The sequence below is a fragment of the Periplaneta americana genome, chromosome 15 (assembly GCF_040183065.1).
Source record: "Periplaneta americana isolate PAMFEO1 chromosome 15, P.americana_PAMFEO1_priV1, whole genome shotgun sequence".
Taxonomy (NCBI): Eukaryota; Metazoa; Arthropoda; class Insecta; order Blattodea; family Blattidae; genus Periplaneta; species Periplaneta americana.
In genome coordinates this window covers 184,089,341-184,102,994 of record NC_091131.1, presented here as the reverse complement: position 1 = coordinate 184,102,994, position 13,654 = coordinate 184,089,341, and positions in this window count along the sequence as shown.

Here is a 13,654-nt window from a genome sequence, read left to right as displayed (position 1 = left end):
TACCGCAGTCCTTTGCGTTGGAAATGCTGACAAATCATCCAGTTTTATTCGAGCGCTCGCTATTTTCCATATATAATTTTATAGGAAATTATGTAGCCTAAAACAGAATAGAATATTTTTAATTTTAAGGTCACGGACACAGGCCCGAATTGAGTTTTAATTTAAATGTTCCTGTTCTAAGCGTATTGAAATGGAATAACAATGGCGGCCGACTAGCAGTTTGAGCTCCACGGACTCTGCTTGTGGCACTTCCTCAGGATGTAAACAGTTACTGTACCTTCCCGGCAACCGAAATCGAAGTAACGAACATAACGGTCCAGCTCCTGCTTCCGCAGCTCCTCCAGCCTGATGCGCTCCTCGGCGGATTCCACCTGCGTCGGCTTTGCCAGCTTGTCAGTTGTTTCATGTCGGGCTAAAAGACAGTTTACGCACTATTATACAACTGTTTAAAGTAATTTAAAGAGACGAGCCTTCTTAATTAAGTATTGTCATTGATTTCCCTGCGACGTAACCACTCGGACGGACAGTAGCATGACAACATGTACGTCACTAAACTATTAAAAACAACTTAATCATAAAAGTAAAGTCTGAAAAAGAATCAAAAGATGAAGCACGTAGTAACGGTTACTTCTAATATAGGTATAGTCATACACTTAAAATGTACTACTTCTTAAGTTTCTAACAGCAGCAACAAAATAATTGAAAAGGAGATATTACCCTTCTTCTTTCTTCCAGTCTCCGATTCTCCTCCGTTTTCCTCTTCTGTTGCAGAGTTGGCTGATGACGATGACGTATAATCGTCATAGTGGAAATGGGAAATCATTAATTCTGCAAAAAGCAAAATGAACTTGATCGTTAAGGATGTGTCATTGCATGCACTGACTTTAAACCCAAAATATATAAAAAAAATTATGTAAAACTTAATTTATATATTTTATCCCAATAATGAGTGTATTTGGACACAAACGTGCACTTTGTAAAAAAAAAAAAAAGAATCCCTCGTAAGATTACATTTTTTAACGTGTAGTTTGAGAGCACCCACGACAAGGTCATGCAAACCCCATTAATAAACATATGCTACATTACCAATCAATCAATCAACAGAACTTCTTAATGTATTCAGCTGTTTACTGAAAACATAAAGTCCACTATAGTCTATTCAGTTTTTGTTTTTCCTGAAACTTGGACTCTCACTTTGAGAGAGGAACAGAGATTAAGGATGTTTGAGAATGTTTTTTAGGAAAATATTTGGGGCTAAGAGGGATGAAGTTACAGGAGAATGGAGAAAGTTACACAACGAGAACTACACGCATTGTATTCTTCACCTGACATAATTAGGAACATTAAATCCAGACGTATGAGATGGGCAGGGCATGTAGCACGTATGGGTGAATCCAGAAATGCTTAACTAATGCAGTGTTAGTTGGAAGGCCGGAGGGAATAAGACCTTTTGTGGAGGCCGAGACGTAGATTGGAGGATAATATTAAAATGGTTTTGAGAGAGGTGGGATATGATGGTAGAGACTGGATTAATCTTGCTCAGGATAGGGACCGATGAACAGTGGTACCGATCATCTCAAAACCCGGCCAAAAATCGAGTTTTTCAAAATGCGAGTAATAGGGCGTACCCCACCTACCATCGTTCTATTATGTCTTTGGGTCATAAAACTGCAACTGTCACAACAATCTCGGTTATACTATGACGTTATAAACGAGTTTGATGAACAAAAAGGTAGAATCGTTCTGCAGTTAAATGAAAGATGAGTAGGTAAATTATTTTCTAAATATTCATTGTATTTAGTTACTGCTCCCCTTCTTTTAAATATTGTTACAGCCATTGATGTAAACAATTACTGTACCTTGAGAGAAGACGGACTCGATAGTTTGTGTGGACGCCCGAGCCATCACCATCACTCTGGGCTCCACGTACAAATTGAGCTCGCTGGTCTGTATGGCTGCGTCCGTCATGTTCCTCTCTTCTGTTTCGGGTCCAGCTGAAAAGCAATATTATTCTCAGTTGAAATCGTCGTTATCACAGTGATTGCTAGCTATTGAAAGAAGATAAAATTGAAAGTTTTGAGAAAACTACATTTTAAAGCAATATGTTGCTATGAGAAACCAAAGGATCATTGAAATTACTCCGTAATTCTGTTAATAGTGTTTCATATAGCTATGCTACAAGTTTCAAATAATTAGAACGTGTTAGTTGGATTTTTCACAGCAACATGAGACTTTAAAATTCAGGTTTCCCATAACTTTAAATTTTGAGTTGTTTCCCTTTTGAACTGGGCCGTCTATATACATTTAGACTTTGGTGGGGATACTGACATGCCGCATAGAAGTGAAGTCTTCCGTCTCGCCTCAGTAGCTCAGACATCTACAAGTCATGTAGAGAAGAGCGGATTCGATCTGATGGGAGTGATTTTTATATCCTGAATAACTCGGAAATGGAGTTCTACAGAGTCATGGCACCGATGTTTTAGTTTCTTTAACAGAAAGTGGAATTATTACTGCCCAAAGCCTATCAGTTATTATTAGGCTTGACTTTCCCCCCCCCCTCAAAAAAAATCGAACCATTACTTAGGAGAAAGTTTGTCTTCTTCAAACAAAATTGAAAACAAAAAAAATCGTTATAAAAATGTTCTCTAAAACATAATTTTAACGTTATTCTGATCGTAAGCTAATCTGACCAGCAGAAGTTAGTTTGCGTCTACTCATACTTGCGAATAATGTTTCCACTTTTCGTCTTTTACGACTCTTGCTGCTCTCCTGAAACTATTTCCTAGGATGTACCCTACTGGGACCAGGTGTCAATTTTCAGGACACGATACTGGTGATTCACAAGGTCTGATTGCATATAACATATTTTCCGTGCAAGTTACAGTACAATTCAACCACTAACTGTTGTTAGCTAAAATTTCCCTAACACTGGGATTACTTTCAGTCCATTTTTAAAACACTCTGTATAAGTTATCATTAATAATCCTTACAATTACATAATGTCAACACTACCTCGTCTCCTCATATGTGGCCTAAAACTTGCTCTTTCCTTTCAGAAAAATCACTTAGTCCTCGTCAGAAATGTAATAGCTCCCTCTCCGTGAACTGCGGTATTTTACGGGAACAAAAAGAAATATATTCATTCATTCAGTGTTCTGTCCAAGGCCAGGCCTTTCACTGCGAACCCAGCTTTCTCCAAACTTCCCTTCTGCCTTCCTCTTTGTCTCCTCTTATGATCCATATTGCCTATCTTAATGTCGTCTACCATCTGATACCTTTTTCTGCCCCGAACTCTTCTCCCGTTCACCACCCCTTTCATTGCACCCTTCAGTATGCAGTTTCTTCTCAGCAAGTGGCCCAGCCAATTTCTTTTCCTTTTCCTGATCAGTTTCAGCATCATTCTTTCTTCAGCCACTCTCTCCAACACAGCTTCATTTCTTATTATTTCAGTCCACATCACACGTTCCATTCTTCTCTATATTCACATTTGAAATGATTTTATTCGCTTCTCTTCACTTCGTCGTAACGTCCACGTTTCTGCCCCTTACAATATCACATTCCATACAAAGCACTTCACTAGTCTCTTCCTTAGTTCTCTCTGCAGAAGTCTGCAGATGATGCTCTTTTTTCTATTGAAAGCTTCCTTGGCCATTGCTATCCCCCTTTTGACTTCCTGGCAGCAGCTCATGTTACTGCTTGTAATACACCCCAAGTATTTGAAGCTGTCCTCTAGCAGTACTGCCTCATTTAGAATTCGCAAGTTTACCTTCTTTATATTTCTTCCTATAGCCATGATCTTCGTCATATTTACATTTATCTTCATCCCATATTGCTCACAGCTGTCATTTAGCTCCAATAGCATACCACTTTGTATCATCTCCTTTTCAGCTAACAACGCCATATCAGCAGCAAATCTTATACACTTTATTCTTCTGCCCCTTAGTTTCACTCCTCCAATATTTTGAAAACTGTTTTTCACTAAATCCTTCAAATAGATGTTGAACAGAGTAGGTGATAAAATGCGTCGTCAATGTACTCATCTCCCAAATTCACATATATATGTGTGTGTGTGTGTGTGTGTGTGTGTGTATATATATACATATGTCATAGCTGCCCCTGCAGTGCTTTTATAGGGTTTCATCACTTGCCGATTGCTGTCTACCAGCTCCACGTTTTTGATGACCTCTTCCCTCCCGTTACAAAATGCATGCGCTTACCTAGCCACGGTACCATATGGTGAAGTCTCTCTACCACAAGCTTCCAGTAATGCTGTATGGCATTGTCGAGCCTCTTGCAATCTGAATTTTAATGAAGCACCTTTGCTCGTATTTGCTAAACATTCTAGAGCACTACAGATAAGTGTCTACTAATTAAGCTCACTACAGAAGTCTTATAAATCAGATTACGTCTTCAAACTCACAGATAACACACATCAGATGCTCTTCTTTCTCATTGTTGTCAGCTTTCATAATTTACCGCTGATAGCGCCACATATAAACATTGTTGCCACTAATTATTTAAAGACTCTTGTATAATGGGGGAAAATGTTACTGTAAGTAGAATAGAGGATATGCAAGGAGAACAAGGGGAATGAAAGAAAAAACGAAGTAAGCTGAGGAAGACGAGGAGAATACTAATGGAAAATGAAATACAAGGAGAATAAGAAAAATTCAAGAACAAGAAAGGGGAATACAACAATAACAATGGGTATACAAGCGTTACTTAGGGAATACAATGGGAACGAGAGAAATATCAAGAGAATAATAGGCGTTAAAGAACAGCATAGTGGATGCGAAGAGAATAAGACGAGTACAACGGGAACCAGGGGAATCCAAAGGACAGCGGAAGGACACAGAGAAGAAGAAAACTAAATGAAGTATAAGAGAGAGCCATTCCTTCTCTAAATTGGGAATCGATCGTTATAATTTTTTGGCGACATTGCAGTTTACATTGAAGTACAGTTATAGCATGTCACTTTTTAAACCCTATTACCGCCTCTAATTTATTAAGAGGTAACAATGTTTTCGTAAACAAGGTACCGTTCAATAACAGTATTATAGTGTCTTCTTAAGTGCACAGTTTGGTAGTTAGCAACTGAAGTTACATTTCTTACGTGCAGTGCAGTTTTATTAAGATGGATAAGCACCATCACGCATTTTCAAATTGAATGTTATGGTTGTCCTGCTATCTTCTTTAGGAAGAATTTGTTCCAGCTCTATTCATACACTTAAAATTTACTATTTCTTACGCCCCAAACAACAATAACAACAAAACCGCCAAAATAATTTAAAAGAAGACATTACCCTTCTCCTTTCTCTCCGTTTCTCCACAGTTTTCCTCTGCTGCTGCAGGGGTGGCAGATGATGTTGATGTATAATCGTCACAGTCGACAACCAGTAATTCTGTAAAAAGGAAAATGAACTTGATGGTTAAGCATGTGTCATTGCATTCAGTGGCTTTTATTGAATATCATATTACACTTTAAAAACCCAAATGTATAAAAAAATAATGTAAAATTTAATTTCTCTACTTTATCGGAACAGTGCAGTGTATTTTCACACATACATATGTGCACTTTGTAAAAAAAAAACATCCCTCGTATGGTTACACTACTTTAACTTGTAGCTTGAGAGCTACATTGGGATGGAGTGGTTATTATAGTGGAAAGACACAAAGTATTATAAAACAGGAATAAACTTCTTACAATGATTTAATTACTAGACGAAGAATGTCAACAGAAAATAGAAATGTGTTACCATTACAATGAGTTATTTTAGAAAATAATAAAAATCCACAGTCATGTCTTACAAAGCATTACAAACATTCAGAATTTAGTATCTTTGTCGGATTGCTTGTTATGGAAATTGAGAAAGCAGTTCTTTCCCGAAGTCATGCACAGATTTACTTTGCATTTTGAGCAAACTACCCGAGTAAAGCCTTTAGAGCAATATTTGCATCTAGCTTTGGCAAAGTACTGGGGCCAGTGCTGATAACCATCATTATCGGACATCGTCAACTGGTCGGATCGCAAATTTTCTTAGTTTCAGAGAGATCTCTTGATGTTCATTGGAACGACGCTTTTTGTTCTTTTGTTTCCCAGATGTAGTCATTGCAGTTGCAATATACGATTGGAACTTTGCAACCGAATATTCACATTCTGATTTTCGTGTTCCTGATGTCTACGTTGACCAGGATATTGTACGAAATCGAAACATAAAAATTGGTGATTTATCCTTCGAAGAAGTGGAAACATTCAAATATCTTGGAGCAACAGTAACAAGTATAAGTGACACTCGGAAGGTAATTAAACGCAGAATAAAATGTATGGGAAATACCTGTTATTAATCGGTTGAGAAGCTTTTGTCATGTAGTCTGCTGTCAAAAAATCTGAAAATTAGAATTTATAAAACAGTTATATTACCGGTTCTTCTGTATGGTTGTGAAACTTGGACTCTCACTTTGAGAGAGGAACAGAGATTAAGGGTTTTGAGAATAAGGTGCTTAGGAAAATATTTGGAGCTAAGAGGGATGAAGTTACAGGAGAATGAAGAAAGTTACACAACGCAGAACTGCACGCATTGTATTCTTCACCTGACATAATTAGGAACATAAAATCCAGACGTTTGAGATGGACAGGGCATGCAGTACGTATGGGCGAATCCAGAAATGCATATAGAGTGTTAGTTGGGAGATCGGAGGGAAAAATACCTTTGGGGAGGCCGAGACGTAGATGGGAGGATAATATTAAAATGGATATGAGGGAGGTAGAATATGACGATAGAGACTGGATTAATCTTGCACAGGATAGGGAGCAATGACGGGCTTATGTGAGGGCGGCAATGAACCTCCGGTTTCCTTAAAAGCCATTTGTAAGTAAGTACCCATTGAAAAGGTACGTCCAAACACCTTGGAGCAAAAGTAAATAGCAAGTTATCTTGAACTTTCTGAGCGGGGCCAGAGAGGCAGAGGAAAGGAAGCGCGTAACGTGGGTGGAGTCAACTGAGATGTTTGCGCATGCTTCGCATCATAATCTCTTGTCAAAAAACATAGAACTATTTCCTTCACTGCGTACCAGTAGTGTTAACATGGAGCAGCAACCACATGGTAGTAATTATGCTGAAATCACACCACCGCGGAAAAAAGTAATGCTGTTATCCACAGCGGAGAAAGAGAAATTATCGCAAATATAATATAAGTGTTGCGAGGAGGAAAAATTAAAAAAAAAATTGTTTGCTGGAACCTCTCGATAAGGAATATGAGAGAGCGGGTAAATACTCTGGCAAAAGTATTAGTTCCGTGAAGAGAATTAAGAATAATATTGAATTACAACCGATTGAACCTCATACCACTCCGGGAAATAATAGGTATGTAATGTTTAGAAATTATTGCTATAATAGTTATGTACAATAGTGTGTGTACTGTGAGCGACATAATGAATTACTGTTGTAAGTTATTTTGTTATAGTTCTGCAAAACATACTATTTCATTCCAGAATTAGGACTTGTGTAAAGTTGAAGTGGACGACTTCGATCAACATGTCATTCGGGATACAATCGAAGAATTCTATCTTGTTCAGAAAGTAGTACCTACGATTAAGAAGATAATTCCGAATGGATGAGGCCATTGACGAAATAATAAATGATTTTGGATCAATCGATGAAGACGATGACGATGATGGCAGCAATGATAGGGATATGGATTGTGTATAATTGTAAATTAATGTAAATTCAAATAATAAGCCTGTAAAATATTGTTATAGCCGTAGGTGTAAGTAATGTAGGCCTAGATAATGTATAGAAATAGCTGTAGTAACGCCGCCATTGCCGGTCCCCAGCTCGGATGAGAGAGGAGGAGTGTACACACGATTATATTTAAATACTTACTCATTACAGGTTAATTAAAACCTGCTACGAATCTATATTCTCCTCTCAAAACCAGTGTGTCGTGAGATGATGTCTGTATTGAACCAAGTTCTTTTACAGTAGAGAGCCATGAAGTGAAAGAATCAACGTTTTCTGAAAAGAGTCATGTTACCCGAGGGAGGGGCATCCTTGCCGTGCCGTTACGTTGATGAGTACATGCCGTACCGAGCAGTTCGAAAGTCAGACTTAGGGGATGTAAGGTTCAAGATAACTTGCAAAAATGACACTGGAGAGGAAATTAAGCGCAGAATAAATATGGGAACTCCTGATTATTTTTCGATTGAGAACTTTTTGTCATTCACTCTTTCAGAAAACTGAAAGTTACAATTTATAAAACAGTTACATAACCGATTGCTCATGATATGGTGGTATTTCAATGAAGAAGTTACTCCAGTACTAGCATTAAATATACCTACAAAAAATTATATTCCAATAACAAACAGAACAAAACTGAAACGTTGTAGAGTAAGAACTTGTATTCAGCTCATAAATAGTATATTTAATTTTACAACATATTGAAACAATTTGTACGGAGTCCGTGGGAAAATGTGGGATAACTGTGTTGGAATGTGACTTTTTAAAATCATAATAGTAGTGAAGGTAGAGATAAAAGTGTCACCTTTACATGTAATGAAGGCGCATGGGGACGAAGGAATTAGAACTCCATATCTATGTTACCGCCTAACCTAATGAGAAGAAAGTAAATTTGGGGATTATAATTAGGTAGATAGATTATTAATTAAGATATTATTTCATGATAATAATATTTCACTTGATGTTATTCCACATTAAATTATCTACATATTTCTGAATAAAGTAAGCCCTTTTCCCTTTCTGCGTTGCAAAGTAGTAACATCGTCATCGTCATCATCATCATCATCATCAACTACATGGATTAGCCTAATCAGCTTGTTCCGGCGTTATTTACGACAGGACTCATTTTTCCAACGTCTTCCCAACGTTTTCTTATTCCTCTGGGTTTATACTGAAAGGTTTTCTTTTTCTAATCGTTTTCAGTTTCATGATCCTTTCCTTTTCCCCAAGTACGCCAACAATATTTTCCTCCACCTTCATACATCGCTTTGCAGTAATTAGTGTTTCGCCTGGCCACCTTACGAGGCTGCGCAGATACAGTTGGGTGGTGGGGTTGTCATCTTTCAGCCTCCCAACTTGCATGTTTTGTATCCAGGCTTTCTTCCCTTAGGAAGATTGCTTTCACTTCAGCTATGAGTTCTGCCTTCCCGTATTCAAAATTTGAATCTAAAGTGAAGATATCTCTTCCACTTCTTCTTCTGGGTTTGTTTATTTTTCTAGATCTTCACCTTCGGTCTGTAAGGCAAGAGCAGCCCTACCAGTAGCTGCACTGCACCAGCATAGACCACCCAAGTACTACCCACGACAAGGTCATGCAATCCCCATTAATAAACATAGGTACATTATGATAACTTTGAAATTACAATATTAAAACTTTCGCTTATGAATATGCTTGTTCAGCTTCGTAACCAACTGTCAAATCTCTGGTTGTAATGTTAACATGGGGCAACTCCAGTATTCCGAGATAACAAAAGTTAAGGTTACACTTGCAGATTCTTTAATAAATCCAGTTGTGTTATTCTAATTTTTTAACAACATGTTCTTTCCGCTAATACCGTAATTTTCATAATTTAAATAAAAGTATTAAATAACGTAATAATAAACAGCTACAAATAAAGGAAAATTGCAATTCAACATGTACGTGCGTAATAAAATTAGGCCTATGTGTATAATTTAAAATACTGAATCGCGTCACGAAGATGGGGAGGAGACTTTAGACACTTCATCTATCCACTGACCGCCGCAAGAGCCTTACAACTCACTGCAAAGGTTTCATCTGATCGTATTACATATATCATATATAATATCATATCATGTCATATCATACCATATCATATCATATCATATCATATCATATCATATCATATCATATCATATCATATCATTGCATATCATATCATATCATACCATATCATATCATATCATATCCTATCATATATCATATCATATATCATATCATATTATATCATATCATATCATATATCATATCATATCATATCATATATCATATCATATCATATATCATATCATATCATATCATATCATATCATACCATATCATATCATATCATATCATACCATATCATATCATATCATATCATATCATATCATATCCTATCATATATCATATCATATATCATATCATATCATATATCATATCATATCATATCATATCCTATCATATCATATCATATCATATCAAATTATATCATATCATATCATACCATATCATATCATACCATATCATATCATATCATATCATATCATATCATATCATATCCTATCATATATCATATCATATATCATATCATATCATATCATATATCATATCATATCATATCATAGCATATCATATATCATATCATATCACATCATATCATATATTATATCATATATCATATTATATCATATGTCATATCATATCATATGTCATATATCGTATCATATCATATTATGTCATATATCATACATCATACCATATCATAGCCTACTATATCATATCATATCTCATATCATATATCATATCATATTTAATATATCATATCATATATCATATCATATATCATATCATATATCATATCATATCATATCATATCATATCATATCATATCATATCATATCATATCATATCTTGTCAAGTCAAGAGCGAATGTCACAGTCGGCAGTTTTGAAATTGAAAAATCTGTTATTAAGGAAGTGTTACAACAATCTCGGTTTTACGATGATGTCATAGACGAGTTTGACAACAAAAAGGAGGGATCGTTTTGCAGTTTAAATCAAGATGAATAGGAAATTATTTTCTAAATATTCATTGTATTCAATTACTGCTTCCCTACTTTGAAATATTACTACAGCCATTGATATAAACAATTACTGTACCTTCAGAGAATATGGATTCGGTCACATATATGGATGCGGTTCTCATCTGGATGATTTCTGGATGTTGTGTGGCTGCGTCCTTCATGTACCTTTCTTCTGTTTCGGATCCAGCTAAAAAGTAATAATATTCTGAGTTTAAATCGTCGTTATCACACCGATTGCTAGCCAATGAACAGGATAAATAGCAGAAAAGGGCAAAAATGTAACAAAAAGTACATTTCCTATAAAAATGACTAGTAAACAACAAATGACCGAAAAATGCAAATAAACTCAAAATAAAAATTGGTATAGATTACCTATAAGGGTTCGTATTGAAATTAAACGAGTTAATGTAGTATCCTGCATTGTCTGTGATTAAAAAAATATATATAGGCCTATATAAATTACCAGCAACTTCCGAGCCCTATTAGGCCTACCGGTATCAATAATCAACTCCCACTATTTTCCCACCTCACTTCTGATATTCCCATCACATCCTCTCTGTTTCTTCTCATTGCTTCCTTCATGTTTCCCAACTTACTTGGTAGCTGTGGTGTCTTCGAATTGCTCGTTGCAGTCGTCGTTCTTCTCTCTTCCTCTCCGTTGCTTTGCGTCATGACATGTCCTTCCCCAGTATCCCCCTCCCGGACATCCGATTGGGGGGATAGTTTACGTCCGGAATTTTTTACCCGGAAAAGACTCATCATGCCATTAATTCAAATTTTCTTGGGATTGGTGAATGCGGCAGCTTCCCATTGCTTTCCTCACACCACTCTCTCTTTCGCATCTTAAAAGATCCCAGAGGACCCCAACGTGAAGGTGAGGAGAGTGGATTTGACTAATCAGGCCCTCCGGACTTCACCGAAATTCAACACGAGGGTTAAATATCAGTTCCATCAGGGTTTTTGACCCGATCAGAGACCGGGAAATCCCAATTAGCCTTTGCCCCCCTTATTAAGTCTAAAGCATTATAAAGGTCACCAATATGAAAATGTTAGCTAAGATCCTTATCGAACATTACACCAAGAAAGTTGGTCTTCAAGGACGATTTAAGATGAAATACTAATTATGTAAAATTAACATTATTACTGAAAAATAAACATAAAGTTCTGCCTACATTAATAATAAGATTATTAGAACGACACCATTTTAAATTCACAAATACCATTAATACCTAGATGCGAAATAGGAACAAGATGAAGTTAAACTTCTATCAAGATGTCCCCACCTGTGGATTAACGGTTAGTGCGCCTAGCCGCGAAATCAAATAGCCCGAGTTCGATTCCCTGTCTGGGCAAGTTACCTGGTTGAGGTTTTTCCGGGGTTTTCCCTCAACCCAATATGAGCAAATGGTGGGTAACTTCCTGTGTTGGACCCCGGACTCATTTCATCGGCATTATCACCTTCATCTCGTTCAGACGCTAAATAACCTAATAAGTTGATAAAGCGCCGTAAAATAACCTACTAAAAATTTATAAAGATTAACCAAACTAAACTTTAATATTATTAACTTATGCTGTTATAAGGGATGTTGTGAAACAATACAAAGGAAAAATCGTGAACTGAATATAATTTATTAAAATAATAATAGGATTAGTAGAATTCTGAAAAAAAAGTGTTTTAACTTCAACATTTATATTCGTGTGGAGTGATTTTTACCGTCCTATTAAAGCCCCTTGAGTCTTGGTGTCCGTGAGCGAAAATATGTCTAACAGAGCTCACAGTTAACGTCGACGAGAAATTATGTGTGAAGATTATGTTATACGCTGTGCACTTATTTTTGGACACACACTGAAGAGAGATAGGTCTACACATTGCAAGTCTCCATGATGGTCAGCACAACACACAACTACCGCTCAGGCAATACTTTCCATAGGCTATGCTTTGCAGAATTGTCCAGTGTTATTCATATTGTAAATTTGTGTACGTCACATTGTTTAACATGAACACTGGAATAATCTTACTCCCGCCTTTCTGTATTTGTTGTGCACACCAGGTCGAATTATGTTTCTAATTGTTTGCATACATACCATGAAATGTATTAAAATTGGTGGAGTTCCTAAGTTTTCTCCTCAGAAGTAATCGCTAAATTACTATAATTAGGTTTAAGAGACCATTACTTGCTTTCAGTCATCTAATGATTCATATAGAAAAAGCATAGCTAAGCAACCGAACAGGCGCTACTAAGAGCGAACAGCCCGTCTCAACAAATGAAACAGAAGCACTACGTATTCTCATACGCACTGAGTACTACTTCTTTTCGAAATTCTTTCATAGAGCGACTCTTGATGGGAGTCCACTTGTATGTAGGCAACAGTTTCGCACGACTTTCCACAAGTGGCATATATACAGCGGTACTTGTTTACTGCACATGCGCAGTGTGTTGTAAGCGAAACTTAAACAATATACGGGAGCCACAAATTTTTTTCCGTTAACTATACAGTACATACTCGTAGATCTGTGATTGATACTTTTGTACGCGGTCTGTAACAGTTGGTTTTGCCTAAATCCCAAAAGACACAAAACCTATACCAAAGAACGTAGTGTTTTATCGTCGTTAAAATCTACATATTTCCTCACATTCGAACATTCAAGCTATCAAAACATCTGTACTAATTTCTAGAATTAAGGAGAATTGCCCGTTCATGACGTTATGAAAATGCAGTCATTTAACTGGAATAATTCTCAAAACAAAAGCCTTATATTTCTGGAGGTAAATAATCTTAAACTCTGTTTCCTGCTAGTGCAAAGCGGACCAGAAATACTGCTGGAGTAATAGTT